The sequence below is a fragment of the Cheilinus undulatus genome, linkage group 18, assembly GCF_018320785.1.
Source record: "Cheilinus undulatus linkage group 18, ASM1832078v1, whole genome shotgun sequence".
NCBI classification, from domain to species: domain Eukaryota; kingdom Metazoa; phylum Chordata; class Actinopteri; order Labriformes; family Labridae; genus Cheilinus; species Cheilinus undulatus.
In genome coordinates this window covers 20418884-20438079 of record NC_054882.1, presented here as the reverse complement: position 1 = coordinate 20438079, position 19196 = coordinate 20418884, and the positions used below count along the sequence as shown (strand labels likewise).

The following is a 19196-nucleotide window of genomic DNA, read 5'->3' as shown; positions in this document are numbered from 1 at the left end:
CTTTGCATGGGAAATGGCGTATGCAGTGTTTTTAAATGAGACCCCAGCTAAAGTCCTGCTTACACCTCATTGGATTTGTTTCACACATCTATCTGGTAACCACTCATAGACAGCGTTTGGGAAAGGGCAGAGCCATTGAAATAAAACTGGATGAACTGAACTAACTGGATGAACATTCTGTCTGTCACATCTTTATGAGCCAATCAGAGCAACAAAACACGTGATGTAGCCGCTACCGAAGGAGTAAACTCCATAGAGAACTGCATAACGTCCGGAATCATGGCGACTGTAGACATGTCAGTACACGATTTTTGTCATTTTTGAAAAGAAAACAACTCAATGCTGTTCTCTGTTCTTCTTTTAATGAAGAAATGCCATCAAGTTCTGATAAAACTGACATATTAGCAGCATCCACGCTAATGTTCGGCCTCTTGTTGCTGCTTGCTTACGTCACAACTCTGCCGTGCCCAAAAGTACTGCCCCTCGACACTGATTGGTCCTGTCACTTTCTAACCGGGCCCAAATGGTTCAGACGGGAGCTTAGTTAAAGCTAAGTTAAAAGTCTAATGTTTTCTACGAAGGATATGTGATTACACATACAATTCAGAGGTTTTCTCGAAATTTATTTTTCCCTTTTAAATGGCACCATAGCAGCTCCTGATGAGCTGTTGTTTGTGCCACAGCTTTGTGTCATATTTTGAAGTTGACCGGATGCTTTGCATGTTTTTCCTGTTTGGATGGATCTGCTCTGCATGGATTGATGTGGTTTGACAGCAGCCAGCATTGAAAATAGACCTGGTGTATATCTCCAGCAAAACGAAGCTGAGTTGCGCTTCTTAGAGGCCCTGGAGACCCGCCAAACAGCAGGTGTATGTACACTGGAGGTAAGTCACTTGAGATTTGTTTCTCTCTTTTTTTTCTATGTGTTAACAAGTTTTGTGTTGCATTTTGCTTCCTTACTCGCTCATGTGACAATATACTAGGATGTCCAGTCCAATTGTTGAGTTGATCATGGCATACAACAGCAGTTTCTTGAGATTTGAGACATATTTCATGGGCTTTTTTTTCTCAGTTTCAGTGTCTGTGCTGAGAAAGTCACTATTGATGATACATCAGTGCTCTATAGAAACCCCATTTAACCAGCATTTAAAAGGAAAAGAGAGAAGGAACGGACTCTGCTTTGTTCGTTTAACAATCTCAGTGAAGGACAACTTCTCACTGTGTTCCTGTTGGACATGCTGCAGAGGCTGCCAGTCAGTACCTGGGTAATTCTGAATCTAGAAGTTGCATTTTAAAACAGTTTCCATAGCAATGGCTCTTAAAGTCACTGAGTTGAAAGTGATTTAATCTTAATTCACTGTGCAATTTATATTTACAAGGACTGTAGTAGGACCTGGTGGCATGAGTGAGCATGATGGGGCTCAGCCTCCTCAAATGAATCTTCTGCCCCCTCAGTTTAAGTTACAACCTGAGACAACAGATAGACTTTTTCATATACATTGCATGGATATATTTTACAGTCATCTGGGAAACCTCCCATACAAATTGTTTGCGAAGGGCTCTGGTAGTAACAAACAGGCACTGTTGTAGTCTATGAACGTTGGAACTTGAGGGTGGATAAATCTCAAACAGAGGCTGATCAGCAGAAGTGCAAAAACATCGTCTCTGCCAAGAGAAGCTTTTAGCGTGGTTCTTTGCCCTTGTTTTATAAGAGAAATGTTGTCCAGTCCTGATAAAACTGTTGTAGCTGATCGCTACACCGGCAGTAACCATCGTATGTAAAGTATTGGCTTGCAGTGTTACACAGCCCTGCACATAACTATCACAAACTTATGCATGCATCAAGGGTGTAGGGAGAAGAGCAAAAACATCTTTTCTGTCATGAAAAGCTTTCAGTGTTGCCCTCACTCTTTATTTAATAAAGAAATGTGGTGTAGTTCTGATAAAACTCTTGCTCTACTAAAGCTACTGTACATCCGAGCTAAATGCTACGCCAGTGGCAGCCATTGATATCGACTTCCAGCACAACTTAACCCTAGCCACCACCTCAATCTCCTAGGATGATGCTGATTGGTTAGGTCCATGTTCAGACTTGACCTATACAAAGTAATACCAATTACATATAAAAAATGTAGCATTAAATATGTGACTGTATAAATATTCACTCCCTTCTAGTCAGCATTTTAGCAGCTTTGGCTGCAACCACAGCACTGAGTCTGTGTGGATAGGTCTCAATCAGGCTTGCACATCTGGACACTGCAATTTCACTTTAGTCTTCTTTGCTAAACTGCTCAAGCTCTGTCAGGTTACCTGGGGATCGGGAGTGAACAGCCCTTACCAAGTTCAGCCACAAAATCTCTAGGTCTGGGCTTTGACTCTGTCACTCCAGAGCATTCATCTTATTGTCTTTAAATCATTTCAATATAGCTTTCATTGTATGCTTCAGGCCATTGTCTTGCTGGAAAATAAATCTTCACTATTACTCTTCTAGGGCCAGCTGCTGAAAAGCAAGGGGGTGGTGGTGATGTGTAGTGGTTTGTGTCCACCAAAAATGACGTCCTGTATGATGACCAAAAAGCACCATTTTGGTCTCATCAGGCCAAAGACCTTTCTTCCACTTGACCATGGAGTCTTCTACATGCTTTTTGGCAAACTCCAGTCAAGATTTCATACAAGTTTCTTCAACAGTGGCTTTCTCGTAGCTGCATTCTCCTACAGCTTTGACCGTTGAAGATCTAGTTGTATCCAACCCCTGTCTTAAACTTTCAATAACCTTTTTTCTGAGTTGCTTGGAGTGTTCTTTTGTCTTTATAGTGTGATGGTAGCCAGGAATACTAATTAACCAGTGACTGGACCCTCCAGACACAGGTGTCTGTTTTACTTAAATCACTTGAGACACATTCACTGCACTCAGGTGATCAGCATTTCACTAATTGTGAGATTAATAGCACTGATTGGACCTCTTTTTTATGCAATCACTTATTTTACATCACATATTTTTGTTTGACATCTTTTTTTTTTTTTTTTTTGACAGAAAAAGCCAAATTATACTGACCATGAGTGATAAACTTCCGAGTTACGACTGGTAAACTTCCAAGATTTGCATTACTGACGAGTATAAGAATAAATTTATATTTTGGATATTTTAAAAGGAACATGCTTCTTCCTTTATCATGGATCCGTTCACAGATCTATAGAATATATGTCTTCTTCCATGTATGCAATCTTGTTTGCTACTGCCCATTTGTTTTTGCACGCTGTACATTTCCATGCGCATCTCTATTTTTGTATCGGTATTGTTGCTGTTCTTTAATTCCAGGAGGCTTGCTGGGAGCATTGACGAGTGATGCATCCCAGAGCAATAATATTCAGGGGGTTGAATTTTACAACATCCTCTCTGTGTTGGTATTGAAGCCCTTGGAACGTTGCTCCGCTCATTTTCATACATATTGCCTCTTCTGTCTTCTTTGGATGCACCTCTACCAAGATCCATCACAGAAAGAAAGTGTTTTCTTTAAGACGTATCTTACCGCAGTCAACACTGCTGAAATGCCCCTTTGAAGCGATTTTTCACAGCAGCAGAATGTTTTCTGTTGCTTTTTTAAAACACACACACACACACCTCCAGAGGAACTCGGGAGCAGTCAACCTACAACACTGGCTGCCTTGGGAATCGGCTGAAACCACCAGCGTTCAGCCTTTCTTTTCCTTTTCTGCACTCAATATAGATTCCTGCAACAAACAGAGGAGAGAAACAAGTCTCTTTGTTAGAAATGGCCACATACTAAAGAACAAAATGTTCCTACCTGAGTTTAAATCTGCTTTTTATGTATCGCCAACATGGGAGTCGTATCTGATATTATCACAATTAAAAGTCAGATGAAACTACTTAAAAGGTTAAGGGGTTTTGGAGATGTAAGCTGATGCTTTACAAAGATCACAAAGAGCTTTCTGAAACAGACGTGAAGTGTTTTGAAAAAGCGCGCCCACCAAAGAGAAAAACGTCCCCTCAAAGCTCGCACTGAGGAGATTAAGGGCTGAAAGGTTAGCGACCCTATTTCTTAGTGTAATCCACTATAAAGCCTCAAAGTTAAGCATTGTACAAGACACCATGTAGGGATACTTGAAGGATTATAAGGTGTCATCAGATAACCAACCCACACACACCACGAGCTGAACCACGAGAGAAGACAACATCCCTAGCGCCCGCTCTCAACCCCTCAGGCTGAATCTGCAGACACAGATAACAACATCGCCTCCGTGGTCCGCACAGGGCAAGGGGGACTTACACTCGTATGAAGTTGACCTCCAGAGGTGACCTCTCAGAAAGAGATCCTTATCCTTGAAGGTTCCCTGCACTGTAGGTTGACATCCCCACACTGGCACGGCGCCCGGGGCTTCGGCTTTTACTGTGTGGAGTGGACACTGCCTGCGTGACCCGCCATGACACTGCAGTAATACTGATTCAACAGGAAATAACAGAAGGTGGGTGGAAGTCCTTGTCCAGCTAAACGCACCACCTTGCAGTCTGCTTGACACGTTGGCAGTTTCCAGTGCGTTTTTATTTCGACGCAGCAGATTGTGCAGCAGTATGGCTAAAACAGAGGAGCGGGTATCACACTGCTGGGAGAGCCCTAAAATTAGACTCAGACCAAAAGAAGTACAAGATGAAGCATCAGACCTCTCACAGCTTCAGACAGGGAAATCTAAAACAACTTCTTTGCTACTTAAAGTTGGAACAAGGTTGTCTTTGGGGCAGGATCTTAAATAAATCAGGACAGAAGCGACAGATTTGATCCTCTTTTGCATAAATGAATAAGAAAGTGCTGTTGTTCTTGTCACAGTGAAGGTAAATGCTCTCTAAGATTTCTCTTCATCAAAAGATGCTATATTGACATTTTTAGAAAAATTTGAGGGCTTTCCCAGAGGGAAAAACACTAAACTGTCTTACCATTTTATCATTTCCTTTGTGTTCAGTAAAGTCCACAACATGCAGTGACTGTGCAGCTGGGTAGCTCTTATTAGCACAGGTGTGTCCAAACTATGGCCTAGAGGCCTAATGTGGCCCGCGGCCCGATTTTGATTGGCCTGCAGCAAATTCTAAAAATAAAATGAAATATGCTCTACATGTAGCTGATGCTTGACTGCACTAGTTTCAGCACAAGACGGTGCTACCATGCTAATTCTGTAAACATCTCAAGAGTTCAATTATGTGTTTTTTTGTGACTAAACTGAGACGACACTATACATCAGGGGTCATCAGGAACATTGGCGCAAGGACCAAATTTAGGCTTGACAGAGACTCTGGGGGCCGGACTTTCAAATAAACAAAAATAAATATTTCAGTCTGCTTGACATATATAAGTATTTGTATTTCCTTCCAAAATGCAGGAATTGTTTTTGCAATTCATAATGCAGCAGGCAACAAAGTGAAAGGCCTGACCACAGAATTTGCCCCCCCCCCCCGTCGTGATTTAGCACTGATAATAACTCATATTTTACACTTTTTAACCTCTTTTCACTACTTCATTCAGCCATTTCTGCAACATTTTTTCCATTCTTAACCCATTTATGATCATTTTTTCCACTTTTAAACCAATTTTTACACTTTACGCTCATTTTGTCACTGTTTTTAACTCCTTTTTGCAACTTTCCTGCCAATCATTGCCCCTGTGTGCCACTCTTTAACACCTTTTCACTACTTTGCCAGGCTATTTTGTTATATTTGTGCCACTTTTAACCCATTTTATACTTTTTGCCCCTTTTTTCTCTTCAACCCATTTTTTTCCATTCTTTCTTTTCATTCATTCTTTAACCCCTTTTAAATCACTTTTCCTGCACATTTTATCTCCTTTGTGTCACTCTTTCATCAGTTTTTGCCACTTTTAAACCCCTTGTCATTCCTTTTTTTGCACCGTTTTTTCCACTTTTAACTCATTTTTGATACTTTTTGCCCCTTTATTCCCTGTTTTACGAAATATTGCCACATTTTAACCTCTTTACACCACTTTTCCTGCTAATTTTTGCCCCTTTGTGCCACTCCACAAGCCATGTTGACACTTATTGCCCACTTTTGCCACTCTAACCCCTTTTCGCCACTTATTCTGGCCATTGTTGCAACATTTCTGCCAGTTTAAAAAAAAAAAAAATACTAATAACAGCTGGCAAGTGAATTTCTGTAAAAACAGATCAAATGTGAAGTCATTCTAAAACTACTTCAATATTCATTGTTTTTGGGTTGGATTTAACAGATGCAGACATTTAAAGATAAGACAAGATAAGATATTTCTTAATTAGTCCCACAAGGGGAAGTTCCAAAATATACTCTTGAAACCACAAAATCTTCTTTTCCTTATCTGAATTTAATGATCTTCAGGAAGCTTTGGGGGCCTGATATGGCCCTCGGGCTGCCAGCTGATGGTCATTGCTATACATAGCAATCAAAATACTAACATCTTGTTTTACTTGTTTTCCCTGATGAGTTTCGTCAGCAAATAGCAGTACTAATAATATTCCAGGGGCTGAGCCAGAGGCAGCTAGGGCCAAACAGCGACCTTGAAATCTGATTGGCATCCCAAAAAACCTGGAAATGATTGCCTATTTGCCATGTCAGCCTAAAACCAAGCATTTAGTGTTAGTTTGGGCAGGTCACAGTCAAGCTCAGTCCCAATCAGCTGATCTAATTCAAGCCCTAATCAGCTGACAGCCAGCTGTTTTGCTCTAAGCACGCTATTGGCTAACCACTCTTCTACACTCTGTTACTCTCTCTGCAAGCTGCTCTTGCAACCCTCCTCCACCCCAGCTCCTCCTTTCCGACAGACACAGTGGACTGTTGTCATTGATTAGTGACACCATCAGCATGCGCTGGCGTCTATGGTTATGGTGAGAAGCTCTCTGAAATTATAACACTTTTTCCCACTTTTTTGGGCTCTTTTACTCCACGACTGTTCTTCATTTTTGTTGTTTATTCAATCATCTAAACTGGATGAATCACTGCCACTCATCAGACCCATATTCTACAAGTGTTAATCCAGTAAACTCTAATCACTGCGCTGTCCCACAGTTGTTTCAAGGCAGGAGGCTTGACTAACAGACGCCTTTTCCCTGGTTTTGGTTTTTATTGCGTTTATCAACTTACTGTTTTTAGGTCAAAATGACGACAAAACTAACAACCTGCTTGGCTATTGAGGTTTTAAGCCCAATCCCTAAGCGAGTTTAAGCGAGTCTGGAAAAATGATCTCTATCTCTAGTCCCATCCCCACACTCTCCTGAGGCACTGGCCGTTTCAGCAGAATCCTCTCTCCACACATGGCTTCAGTCTGCATGCACAGTCCACAGATTTGGTTTTATCCCAAACTTTGATTTATTCTGGCTTCACTCTGGCTTCACTCATCCTTCTTCAGAGCTTATGGAGTTCACCTAAACTGGCTAGGTAGCCGCATGCTAGCAGCAAACATGCATCATGCTGTGCAGACCTTTCCACGTACGTTACTGTTTACACCTCACACCCCCTCATGTCATCCCTCACCTTCCACCACATCCCTGCAGACTCGCCAACTGCTCACAATCTCCCTTTGCCCCACCCACTGACCCCAGCTCTCTTCCTCCAGCTCCGATGACACCCCCTCCCCTGCACATACCTGCTTCCCCGTACCATCATCTCCTCCCACAGACACCCTGCTCGCCCACTGTCCTCCCCCTCCTCTTCCAACCATAACAACCTGATGCACATTCCCCTCCAGCCCCCAGTCCCTTCTGCCCCCCAGTGCACTCCAGTCAACTTTGGTCCTTTAAACATCAGATCCCTTAATAACAAATCATTTTTATGTCATGATTTTATTTCTTTTAATAATTTGATAATAGTAACAGAAACATGGCACACTCAGGGAGATTTTAGCACACTCATCAAGGATACAACCCCGATTTTAGTCATCTACATCAACCTAGATTATTAGGCAGGAGAGGGGTGGTTGCCATTATCTACAAAAAAGGTTTTAAAATGCCTACCTATTTCCCATAATCCTTTCTCATCTTTCAAACACCTTGGTTTTATTGTGCACTTCAAGGTCCCCGTTTTGATTTTAATAATATACAGACCACCTAAACAAAACAGTAATTTTATCCAGGTATTCTCTGACTTCCTGTTACTTTTTATGTCCAAATTTGACAAGATTTTAATTTTGGCTGACTGTAACATTCATGTCTGCTGTCCTCATAACCTTAAAAAGCAGATGGATACTCCCATTTCCTTGTTTTTCACTGGCGAATCCATCTTGCAAAGCTCCCGTCTGAACCGTCTTGGTCCGGTTAGAAAGTGACAGGACCAATCGGTGATGAGGGGCAGTGCTTTCAGGCACGGCAGAGTCGTGACATAAACAAGCAGCAGCAAGACGCCGGTGAAGTTATGGCGGAAGAGCTTAGCGTGGATGCTGCTAAAGTGTAAGTTTTATCAGAACTTGACAACAATTCTTCATTAAAAGAAGAACAAAGAACAGCAGTGAGTTGTTTTTCAAAAACGACAAAAGTCGAGTACTTACATGTCTATAGTCACCATGTTTCACGTTATTCCCCGTAGCTGCGCATGCGCAGCTCAATAGCTGCTATGTCACGTGTTTTTTTGCTCTTATTGGCCGTTAGAGATGTGACAGACAGAACGTTCATTCAATTACTCTCCGAGTTTTTTCAAAGCCTCTGCCTTTTCTCAAATGTTTCCTATTAAAGCTTTCCCAGGTAGATGTGTGAAACACATCCATCTGGTGTGTCAGGTTACTGTTGTCAGGCTTTTAGTTCTGATTGTATTGACACCCTGGAGTCTTTTAACCTCATACAGTCTGTTCAAGTCCCTACCCATACAAAAGGTCACACCCTTGATTTGGTTTTACTCCACGGTCTCAGCCCTTTTAACTTTGCAACTAAGGATATCTGTGTGTCAGATCATAAACTGGTTTTATTTAGTGTGGTTTTAGCATTCTTACTTGTTTTTAGTAGCACACCTGTCTTTCGTTGTGTTTTTACCTCTACCTCTGCAACTAAGTTTTCTGAGCTTTTTACCGCTGCTTCTTTAACCGTTTTTAACCCAAATTTTAATACAGAGGAGCTGGTCTCCAATTTTTATGATATCTGTAAGTCTACCCTGGATTTTAGTGCTCCATACAAAACAAAAATGTCACTTAAATCACAGCAGTACTGGCTAAATGAGACCACTGCAGATTTAAAGAGGGACTGCAGACGGAAAGAGAGAAAATGGAAAAAACAGGATTACACTTATTTTATGAGATTTGGAGAGATGCCGTGAAAAATGATCAAAAAGCAATTAAAGAAGCAAGGCCATCCTTTTATTCTAACCTGAGTTTATCTAATCCCAGAGTTGACTAACCCCTCTCCTTGTCATTTTATTGATGCCTCACATGAGACTTGTGAGTCATTTTTAGCATTTTTTACAGACAAAATTGACATTATTAGAAAACAGATTCCCCCCGACTTTGTTCTACAACCACACTGATCCTTTTACCATTGTTATAGCTGTTTTAATCCTATTACTATGCCGATTTTATCAGATAATTTATCTAAGATAACTTCAACTACGTGGAGCTTTGACACCATACCCACCAAATTTCTCAAAGACGTTTCAGACACGTTGGCCCCAGTATTTTATCCATTTTTTATAGCTCACTTTTAACTGGCCATTGTCCTTCTGCTTTTAAATATGCTGTGGTCCAACCACTTTTGAAGAAACCAAACCTTAACACACCTGTTCTTATTAATTTTAGACCAATTTCTCAACTCCCATTTTTATCCAAAGTTTTAGAGAAAGTAGCTTTAACACAGATTTCAGATTTTATGAATGAAAGTGAAAAATTGATTGAAAAATTTTAGTCAGGTTTTAGAGCACAAAACCTGATTGAAGTGAGTGATTTTACTAGCCTAGTTGCTGTTTTTAACTTTCTCAAAGATATTTAATGTTGGATGGCCCAAAGTTTTTTTTTTTTTTTTTTTTTTTTTTTTTTTTACAATTAAATGACTCAAAATGCTAAGTAATTTTATTCAACCACCCAAACCCACAAATCCCTCAGATCCAAAGTTCCCTCAGTCCATTGTCCTCAAACATCACCACCACAGCTAGAAATTTACGAGTTACCTTTGATACAAACCTCACCTTCATCCACATCAGAACAATCTCAAAAATCAAACCCATCTTGTCCCCTGCTGATCCCTAATATTCTCCCGACTGGACTACTGTAACTCCCTCCTCTCTGACATCACCAAAAAATCCCTCTCCCGCCTCCAACTGGTCCAGAACACAGCAGCTAGGCTCTTAACCGGTTTTAACAGACGGCATCACATCACACCTATCCTCGCTTCCCTCAACTAGCTTCCTGTCACTTTTAGAATTGATTTTGAGATTTTACTGATCACTTTTAAAGCTCTCATGGGTTAGTCCGAGGTTATATTACCGAGATGCTGACCTCTTATGAGCCTTCACGTAGCCTTAGATCCTCGGGCAGGGGGTTCCTGGTTGTTCCAAAGTCGAGACTCAAATCTAAAGGAGACAGGGCTTTTGCTGTCAGGGCCCCTTGACTTTGCCCGAGGAGATAAGGCTAGCAGATTCAGTAACATCTTTTAAATCACTCCTTAAAACTCACTTTTACAGAATTGCTTTTATGTGACACTTCCTTTAACTTATTTTTATAATCACTCTTTTACTCATGTTGCTGTTCTTACTCCTTTTATCCTTGACCTTTCCTTAAATTGCAATCTCAGTATCCTCTATTTCAATATTTTGCGTGTTCCTTCTCTTTTATCTGCTTTTAATCGTCTTATTTTTGTTTTATTGTTAATGATGTGATGTCGTTGTCTTAAATGCGTGTATACAGTTTTACCTTCATATCATAGCATTCTGTCTTTTCCTGGATACTTTCATCTTTTAGTATTTTAACTGCCTTCAAGATCATCTATGTAATTCCCATTTCTTTCAACTGTGCTAATTTATTTTGTAGACTTTTGTGTTTCAGTTTGTTTTGATTTTCTGTTTATCAAGATTTTCTCTGTTTGGTTTGATGCTAATTTATTTTTGTTTTTTCTTAGAGTTCTTGCTATTGCTATGTCTATTAAAACACTTTTTAAACATCTGTTTTTAAAGGTGCTATATAAATTAGTTATTATTATTATTGTTATTATTATGCTTCTGACTTAATCAATGTCACATACCTCGCCTTGTGGATATTCAAGTGGCCCCAACATCCTTATATTTTATGCTTGTGGCCCTCAGTGTTAAAAGTTTGTTTTTGCATTACCAGTTTTCATCTTAATGTGGATTTATCACTCCTGCTGCTTTCTAGAGGAGCCAGGAAAAATCCATTCACTTCTGAATGTATTCAAAATTTTCAAGCAATGATAAGTTGTATATGTAAATTTACGTCATTACATCCTGAGTGTACTTTAAACTGCAGACCTGCGGCAGGTATTTTCCTCCATCTGCTGCCTTCAAACCCACTGCAAATCAGGTTTATTGTGAAAATTTGCAGACTTTAAGCTTTTTGCAATGAACAGATCAAACAAAAGGAATTAAAATAGCTCAACACAATTCATGCTTCAAGTGGTTTCCCCTAAATCCAACAGCAAATGCAACTTGCAATTACTTCTCCAGTCTCAAAATTATTTAATCCCTGAACATTATTATTTAATCCCTAGCCAATGCATATGGCTAGGGTCTTTGATACCAACAGTCTCAGAGAAGCCAGTGAAGAACTTGGGCAAGGTGTTCGACAGCAGCCTCAGGGACTCCTCTACAGTGTAGTCCACCTGCCAGGATCTGGACAACTGGTTAAGATCAGTTGACAGATCTGGCCTCCGAGGCAAGTTCAAAGCGTGGATATACCAGCATGGTATTTTGCCAAGGATACTCTGGCCACTGCTTGTCTATGAGGTTCCCATTTCCACCGTGGAGACCTTAGAGAGGAAGGTGAGCGCTTGTCTCAGGAGATGGTTGGGTTTGTCTAGAAGCCTCAGCAACATCGCCCTCTATTGGACCACCACAAAGCTCTGGTTGCCCCTGAAGTCTTTGGAAGAAGAGTTCAAGGTTACGCGGACACGAGAGGTGCCGATGTATAAGGAGTTACCCAAAGGTGGCCCAGGCAGGAGTGGAGGTGAGAACCGGCAGGAAGTTGAGTGCCCAGACAGCAGTGCTAGATGCGGAGTCATGACCGCTCCATAAAGATCTGGTGGGGGTGGTGGCCCATGGCAGAGTGGGCTTGGGATTGGTCTCAACACCACCTCGGCACAAGGAGAGCAAGGGGAAGGAGAAGTGGAGGCAGATCCAGGAAGAGGTGAGGGCTGCAGTGGAGGAAGGAAGGACAAGCAGAGTGGCTGGTCTGAGGCAGCAGGGGGCCTGGACCAGCTGGGATCAGGCCATGGACCGGAAAGTCACTTGGTCTGACCTCTGGCAAGCTGAGCCACACCACATCAACCTTCCTGATTCGGGCTGTGTATGATGTTCTGCCTAGCCCAGCAAACTTCTTCAACTGGGGAAAAGTGAAGACCCCAAACTGCCCACTGTGCTCAGCAAGGGGAACGCTGGAGCACATACTGAGCCCCTGCCCAAAAGCACTCAGAGAAGGCCAGTACACCTGGCACCACAACCAGGTGCTGAAACCCATTGCAGAAGCCATCAACAAGGGGATTAGCAGCTGTAGCCGAGTACTCAACAACACCTGCACAATGACCTTTGTCAAGGCAGGGGAACAGCCAAGGGCAGGACAGAAGAGGGAGGCAGCAGGGATCCTGGTGACAGCCTGGGACTGGCAGCTCTCAGTAGATCCGGAGAAACAGCTGAAATTCCCCCAGCACATTGTCAGCACCACCCTAATGCCAGATATCCTGGTCTCAGAGAGCACCAAGAATGTCATCATCATGGAGCTGACAGTGCCGTGGGAGGACCACTTGGGAGAAGCACATAAAAGGAGGAGGACCAAATACGACCATCTGGTCATCAGCTGTCAAGAGCAGGGCTGGAAGGTGAGATGTATGCCCACTGAAGTAGGCTGCAGAGGATTTGTGGGGCTCTCACTCCACAAAGCCCTCAGTGCACTGGGCATTATAGAAGGAGCAAGGACCAGAGGCATCAAGAACATCAAAGCTAAGAAAGCCTCGAGATGGCTCTGAATCTGGAGAGGAGATCCATGGGGACAGGCGAATGCCGCCTGAACGCAAGCGACTGGGTTGCCTGGGCAAGGGTATCTGATGTTGCGAGACCCGAAACACCCTATGACCCCAGGAAACATCACTGAGGATGTGTTCAGGTGCATCAGAAGATGTGTTAAAGAACTGAGTGTTCTTTTGTCTTTATGGTGTAATGGTAGCCAGGAATACTGATTTAACCAGGGGGTAGGGATGTAAACTTTTTATAGGCACTGTAGAATCACCAGATGCACAGAAACCTAATGCTCTTTGTCAGCTACTACTAAATCAATGTAAGAAGATCAAATATTAAACTTGGATTCACAGCATGTTTCCAGTTTACCTGAGATTCACATACAAGCTGATATAACAGGTTTAAAGCTGGAGAGTGTCCACCATGGGAAGCAGAGTTTCTGTTCTCTATAATCCTGTGTTGGCTGCAGAGATTGTTGATAGTAAAGCAGGTTGAAAAGAAACCCAGCTGCCCTCTCTGTTTTAGAAGCATAAATTTAACAAAGCCCTCTCCTCCAGACGCTCTGCTCTCACCATGATCAGCCCTCTGAATCACAGTAAGCGTGAGGACATGACTGCTGCAATTGCACAGTAATAGTTTCTGTACTCAGTGATGAGATCAGGTGAAATAGAAGTTACCTGAATGTCATTCCACTGCTGTGTGTGCTTGAGTAGCCACACTCAATACAACAAAGTAAATAAGACAGAGTGAACACAATTACCGAAGGTAATATAATTATAGCAGAACATGGCCTGATGATGTATTGTACAATATATTATAAATCAGTCTAATATTGCTGTGGTGACGTGAGTCGATAAACTTCAAATTAAAGTATGAAACCTGTGCTATAGGTGTCACTGGCAGGACTGCTGTTCTCTCCTTCTGTTAAGTAAAATTCCAGCATGGAAATTAAGAATCAGGAAAATTAATGCTATCTAACATCCGTTGTTTAAGGTCAAAAGTGCACGGACACTTGAGTATTACACCTTAAGAAGTCAGTCTGCTGGAATCTCACGCCTCCAGGCCCCAACATGCAGGAAAGATTATCACCTCCCACCCCGAACACAAACTGTTTCAGACACCCTCCCTCTGGCTGGTGGCCACGGTCGATCAGGACTGAAACCTCAGTCACGCTACAAGAACAGTGTCTTCCTATCTGCAGGTGGCCTCATCAATAAAGCCTGAAACCCACTGACACTGTCCCCTGTGCCCCCTTCTCTCCACAACACTTTCCATTAATGTTAAGCCTACACACCTGACTCAGTGTATTAAATTCACACCAAATCTCAGGGATTTTAACCTGTTCAGTAGGAAAAAGTTAATGCTGTGAAACATGCAGGGCCTTATGTCTTCACATTATTTCAGAAAAATAACATAAAAAAAAATCAGAAGCTGTATCAGACATATTTTATTGTGATATGAATTCTCCAATTTTACCTAAAATTCTATGGTCCCTTTTTCCGTATTTATGAGAACAGTAGTCATTTGCATATTTGTGTTGTGCATTGACTAATTGGGTTTCAGCAGTTTTTGGAATTAGAACTACTGCCTAGACGTAATGTGCCTCTGCAAGGTGTACAATTTCTAGACGGTGAAAGTGCACAAAAATTGGGTCAAAGAGAAGGGCTGGGGATGAACATGAGCCCTAATGTCCTTGAACTTTGACCTCCATCCTTGAGTCAGAGCAAACATTTCTGGAAAGTGTGGGAACAATTCCTTCAAGCATACTTGAGAGATCATGCTTACAAGTGAGAGCTGAATATGAGACTCAATGACGCTGACTTTTCACCGATAACCTCCAAACTCTGACCAGTTAATCTCTGAGACAGGGAAGACATCTGTGTAAATTTTACATAAAATCTTAAAGCGTCCTGGAGCTATTCCATTCGCAATCAAGGGATGAAAATGAGGCCTAGTGAGGTTTGACCTCTAACCCAATCTAACCCAATCATCTTTGAGTCAGTGTGGATGTTTTTGCAAAGTTCGAAAAAAAATCTGTCAAAATGTTCTTGAGATACTGCATTTGCTTGCATCTGATGAACATAAGTACTGAAGACCTTGACCTTTGACCTCCAAAATCTAATCATCTCATAATTTAGTAAGCAGACTTTCTGCAAAGTTTGAAGAAAAGTGTTCTTAAGATATTTTGTTCACAATCAAGTTGGGGTTTGACGAGACACTTTGCTCAAGGTAACGAGGATTTTACAGTTTTCTTTTATTTGATACAGAATATAATGTATGATTACAACTTTTTTCTTTAATATAAGTGAAAGACATAAAATGCAATGATTGCAAGCACACTAAATATGATGGTTTATGTATAGTTTGATTTGTCTAGCCATGACTTAAACATGCATTTAACAGCACATATCAAATATGCATGCAGGTGTCACATCTTCATTTATTCACTTCCTATGACTACTATTCTAGTAAGAATAAAGATAACAGAAGCAGTTTCATAATGGTGAACACATATCTCATCCTTTTAGTGGTGAGTCTGTGTGTCAGATATTAAACCACACATTTATTGGTGACTATATCTCAGTTTTTTGAGCCGACAAAGTTCTTTTTAGTTAACCACTGTAGTGTATATTGCACATGACATGGAGCCCACAGTTGACAGATAAGTTAAACGGGGTAATGTATGATAAAGTGAAAATATGACGAAAAAAATTATGAAAAAAAAAAAAATTAAAAGATGACAAGAAAAATAATGGAAAAAACATGACAACAATAACAGAAAAAAATTACAAAAATATCTTTAAAAAGGATGAAGAAAATGTAAAGAAATAAAAACAAAAATGAACAAAAAAGTAAAAAAAAAAAAAAAGACAAATAAGACAACTAAAGAGGAATAAATAACAAAAAATAGTGAAAAAAACAGAAAAAAGATGAAATAATTATGAAAAAATTACGAAGAAAACATAAAAAAAAATAATAACATAAAAATGAACAAAAAATTAAAAAAAATTAATGACAAAAATGTCAAAAAATGACATAAAAAGACAATTGAAGAAGGACCAACGAAAATCTGAAAAAAATAGTGAAAAAAAAACAGAAAAAGTGATTAAAAACTTGTGAAAAAATTATGGAAAAATTACAGAAAAATATGATAAAAAATTGTGAAAAAGAGGGGGAAAAAATAACAGAAAAATGATGAATAAAAAATGATGACCAAGTAGCAGGAAAGTAGAGGAGCTATAGTTGAGGAAGTAATGAACATCACTACTGTGCATGCACTAATTAAACACTATATGCTTTTCACTTTAACTATGCACAGGCATTTAGCAGTGGTTGATTTATTTTCCAGATGATTCTTTTTCCCCAGTTTGCCTGTAAAGTGCCGTTTGAATGAACACACGCAGAGGGGAATGTCAGTGCTGAATCAGACAGGTGAGGGAGGGTCAGCTCTTCTCCCTTTCTTTACTAAGTGCCACATAAATGATTTTAAAGTGAGAGAAGCAAGAGCAATTCTTTTCCACTTTAGATGGACTACTTCATAAACTAGACTGTAGTCCAGCCTGTCAATCATGCAAGACATTTTTCAGAGTGATTAGAAATCTTGTGATGTTTCAGTGTCATGAGATCTCATTACACCCAGAAAATCAAGGTATGAACAAGAAAACCTTTGTTTAACTTTTGATCCTCAAAATCTAATCAGTTTACCATTGTGTCAGATTTAATGCATGTGCAAAGTTTATAGAAAAACTCAAAATAATTCTTCAAATATTGCATCCACTATGAATGGTGAACATGGGTTTAACCTTTTAGAATTGACCATTCCAATTTTGAGTGAGATTTGCAAAGATTAAAGAAAATCTCTCACAGCAACTTTGAAATACCACATTGAAAAGCTTTTGATGACCGCACGGCAGGGGTGTCCAAACTTTATCCACTGAGGGCCACATATAAAAAATATGAAGGATTGTGGAGCCACTTTTAATTACTTCTCCTTTATGATATCAGAGTAAGTCAATCAAGTCCAATTTAGGTAAAGATTTTAAGTCACAAAAAGATGAAAGTCAATAAATTGTTGTGTCAAAATGTTTGTTTACAGAATTAGCACAGTAGGTAATTCATACCGTCTTCACAAACTATAATATTTTTGCGTTTTCTTATTCATAGAAGAGTATAGTTTTATGTTACCTTCCCGGATGAGCCCCCAAGGTGACTCAAAAATATTTTCATCTGTCAATAAGAAAACAGAAAAAATATACAGTCAAGCACAAGCTTCTAGTTCTAATGTGGTCCATTTTTCCTTTATGTTTAACATTTTGCTGCAGGCCAATTAAAAATGGACAAAGGGCCACAACTGGCCCCCGGCCATAGTTTGGACACCCCTGCCGTATGGTCTAATAAGCTTGATATGTGGCCAAACCCCCCCCCCCCAAATGTTCTCAGTTCATCCATGAGTCAAAGTGGATGATTTTGCAAAATTGGTAGAAAATCCCTCAGTGTAATCTTCAGGTATTGTGTTCATGAGCAAGGTTTGAATATAAGGCTTAACAAATTTACTTTTTAACCTTTGACCCTCAAAATCTATCAAGTTTACCTACAGGTCAGAGTGGATGTTAATGCAAAGATTACAGAAAGTCAGATTGGACATTTTTGCAAAGACTGAAGAAATCTCATGAAGCAGTTTCAAAATAGGATTTTCAAGCATGTTATGAACAGAAGGCCTGTCATACCTGAGCTTTGATCTATAACCTCCAAAATCTCATCAGTTCATACTTGAGTCAGAGTGAACATTTGTGCATAGTTTGAAGAAAATCCCTCGTAGAGGTCTGCAGATATTCTGTTCACAAAGATGCTCCTACAAACACTCAGGCAGATGGAACGATAGAACAATACCTACAGACTTGACTCTCACCAGTGTGGAGGTGCAAAAATGTGTTAACAATGTATAATTTATGTGATGGCCATGCATGAAGAGCTAAAACACTCCACTGAATCATTTCCATTTATTGAAGCAGTAAAGCACAAGATAAGATATAATTTAAGGTACACCAATTATATAAGAGAAATCACAGGAAGTATCTGGTTCCAGTCCCAGCTATCAATACAGTATTGACACAGAACACTTCCCAGTTCTGGATGAAGCGATGAGGCAGTGGAGAGAGAAGGATTACAAACTGTGCAGCGTAGATAAAAATGGCACTTCTAAAAACGTAGCTCCCTGTGTGAGTTTTGACTCTTGACTCCCTGCCTCCTACGCTCTCTAAAATACCTTCCTTCCAATCACATCACTTAGAAATTGACAAAAAGACAAAGGTGTATTTTCGGAGCGGCAGACGGCAAAAAAATCTTGTGACAAAGAAGGAAAAGAAGAAGCCTTGACAAGGCCTGCTTTAGGTGAACACACCAAACCCTTTGTAATGATATCTTTGAAATTCAAAGCAGTTTGAGTCAAAGGGGATCTTTTTTCTAAAGAAATGTCATTGTATTTCATTATTCTTACATATGGTGTGCAGCAGATTGAGGCAGAATTGTGAGGACGGGCAGTAAAGGTAGAGGTGGAACGGGGATAAAGGTCAGGAAACAGATTCAAACCCACAAAATTATAGGTGCACAAGGCCTGCTCCTGCTGAGCCCTTTTGATCCACCGAATTGACCTTCCATCAGCCGGGGTGCTCAGGGAGTTATTTGTAAGTTGGCAGCCATCGAAGCTGAAAAAAAAAAATGTCTCGTATAGTTCCCCGACAATCGGGGCCTGCAGAGCTCGGAGCAGACGCAGAGCGGCACGATGGGCTTGTCCGGCTGTGCTACTGCCCTCCGCCTGTCAGGCTGTTTGGTAATCAGTGGACTGTTGCAAACATTAGGTTGCTTTGTCATCTGGTCCGTGAACACAGGAGAGCACTACAATGCCGGAAATGAAGATGATTTATAATACAAGGGAGAGGCAGTGTCACTAATCCCGCCGGAGCAGGAAACACAGCGAGGACTGTCAGCAGAAACAGTAAAAGTACAGGACGAGATAATGTTGTTACTGAAAAGACAAAGACAAACA

The 19196-nt window shown here is 40.6% G+C and overlaps 1 pseudogene; it reads left to right on the top strand.

The window, feature by feature from the left end:
- The first annotated feature begins 10429 nt into the window (after window positions 1-10429).
- Window positions 10430-13161, top strand: LOC121526565 (annotated as a pseudogene).
- The last annotated feature ends 6035 nt before the right edge of the window (window positions 13162-19196 follow it).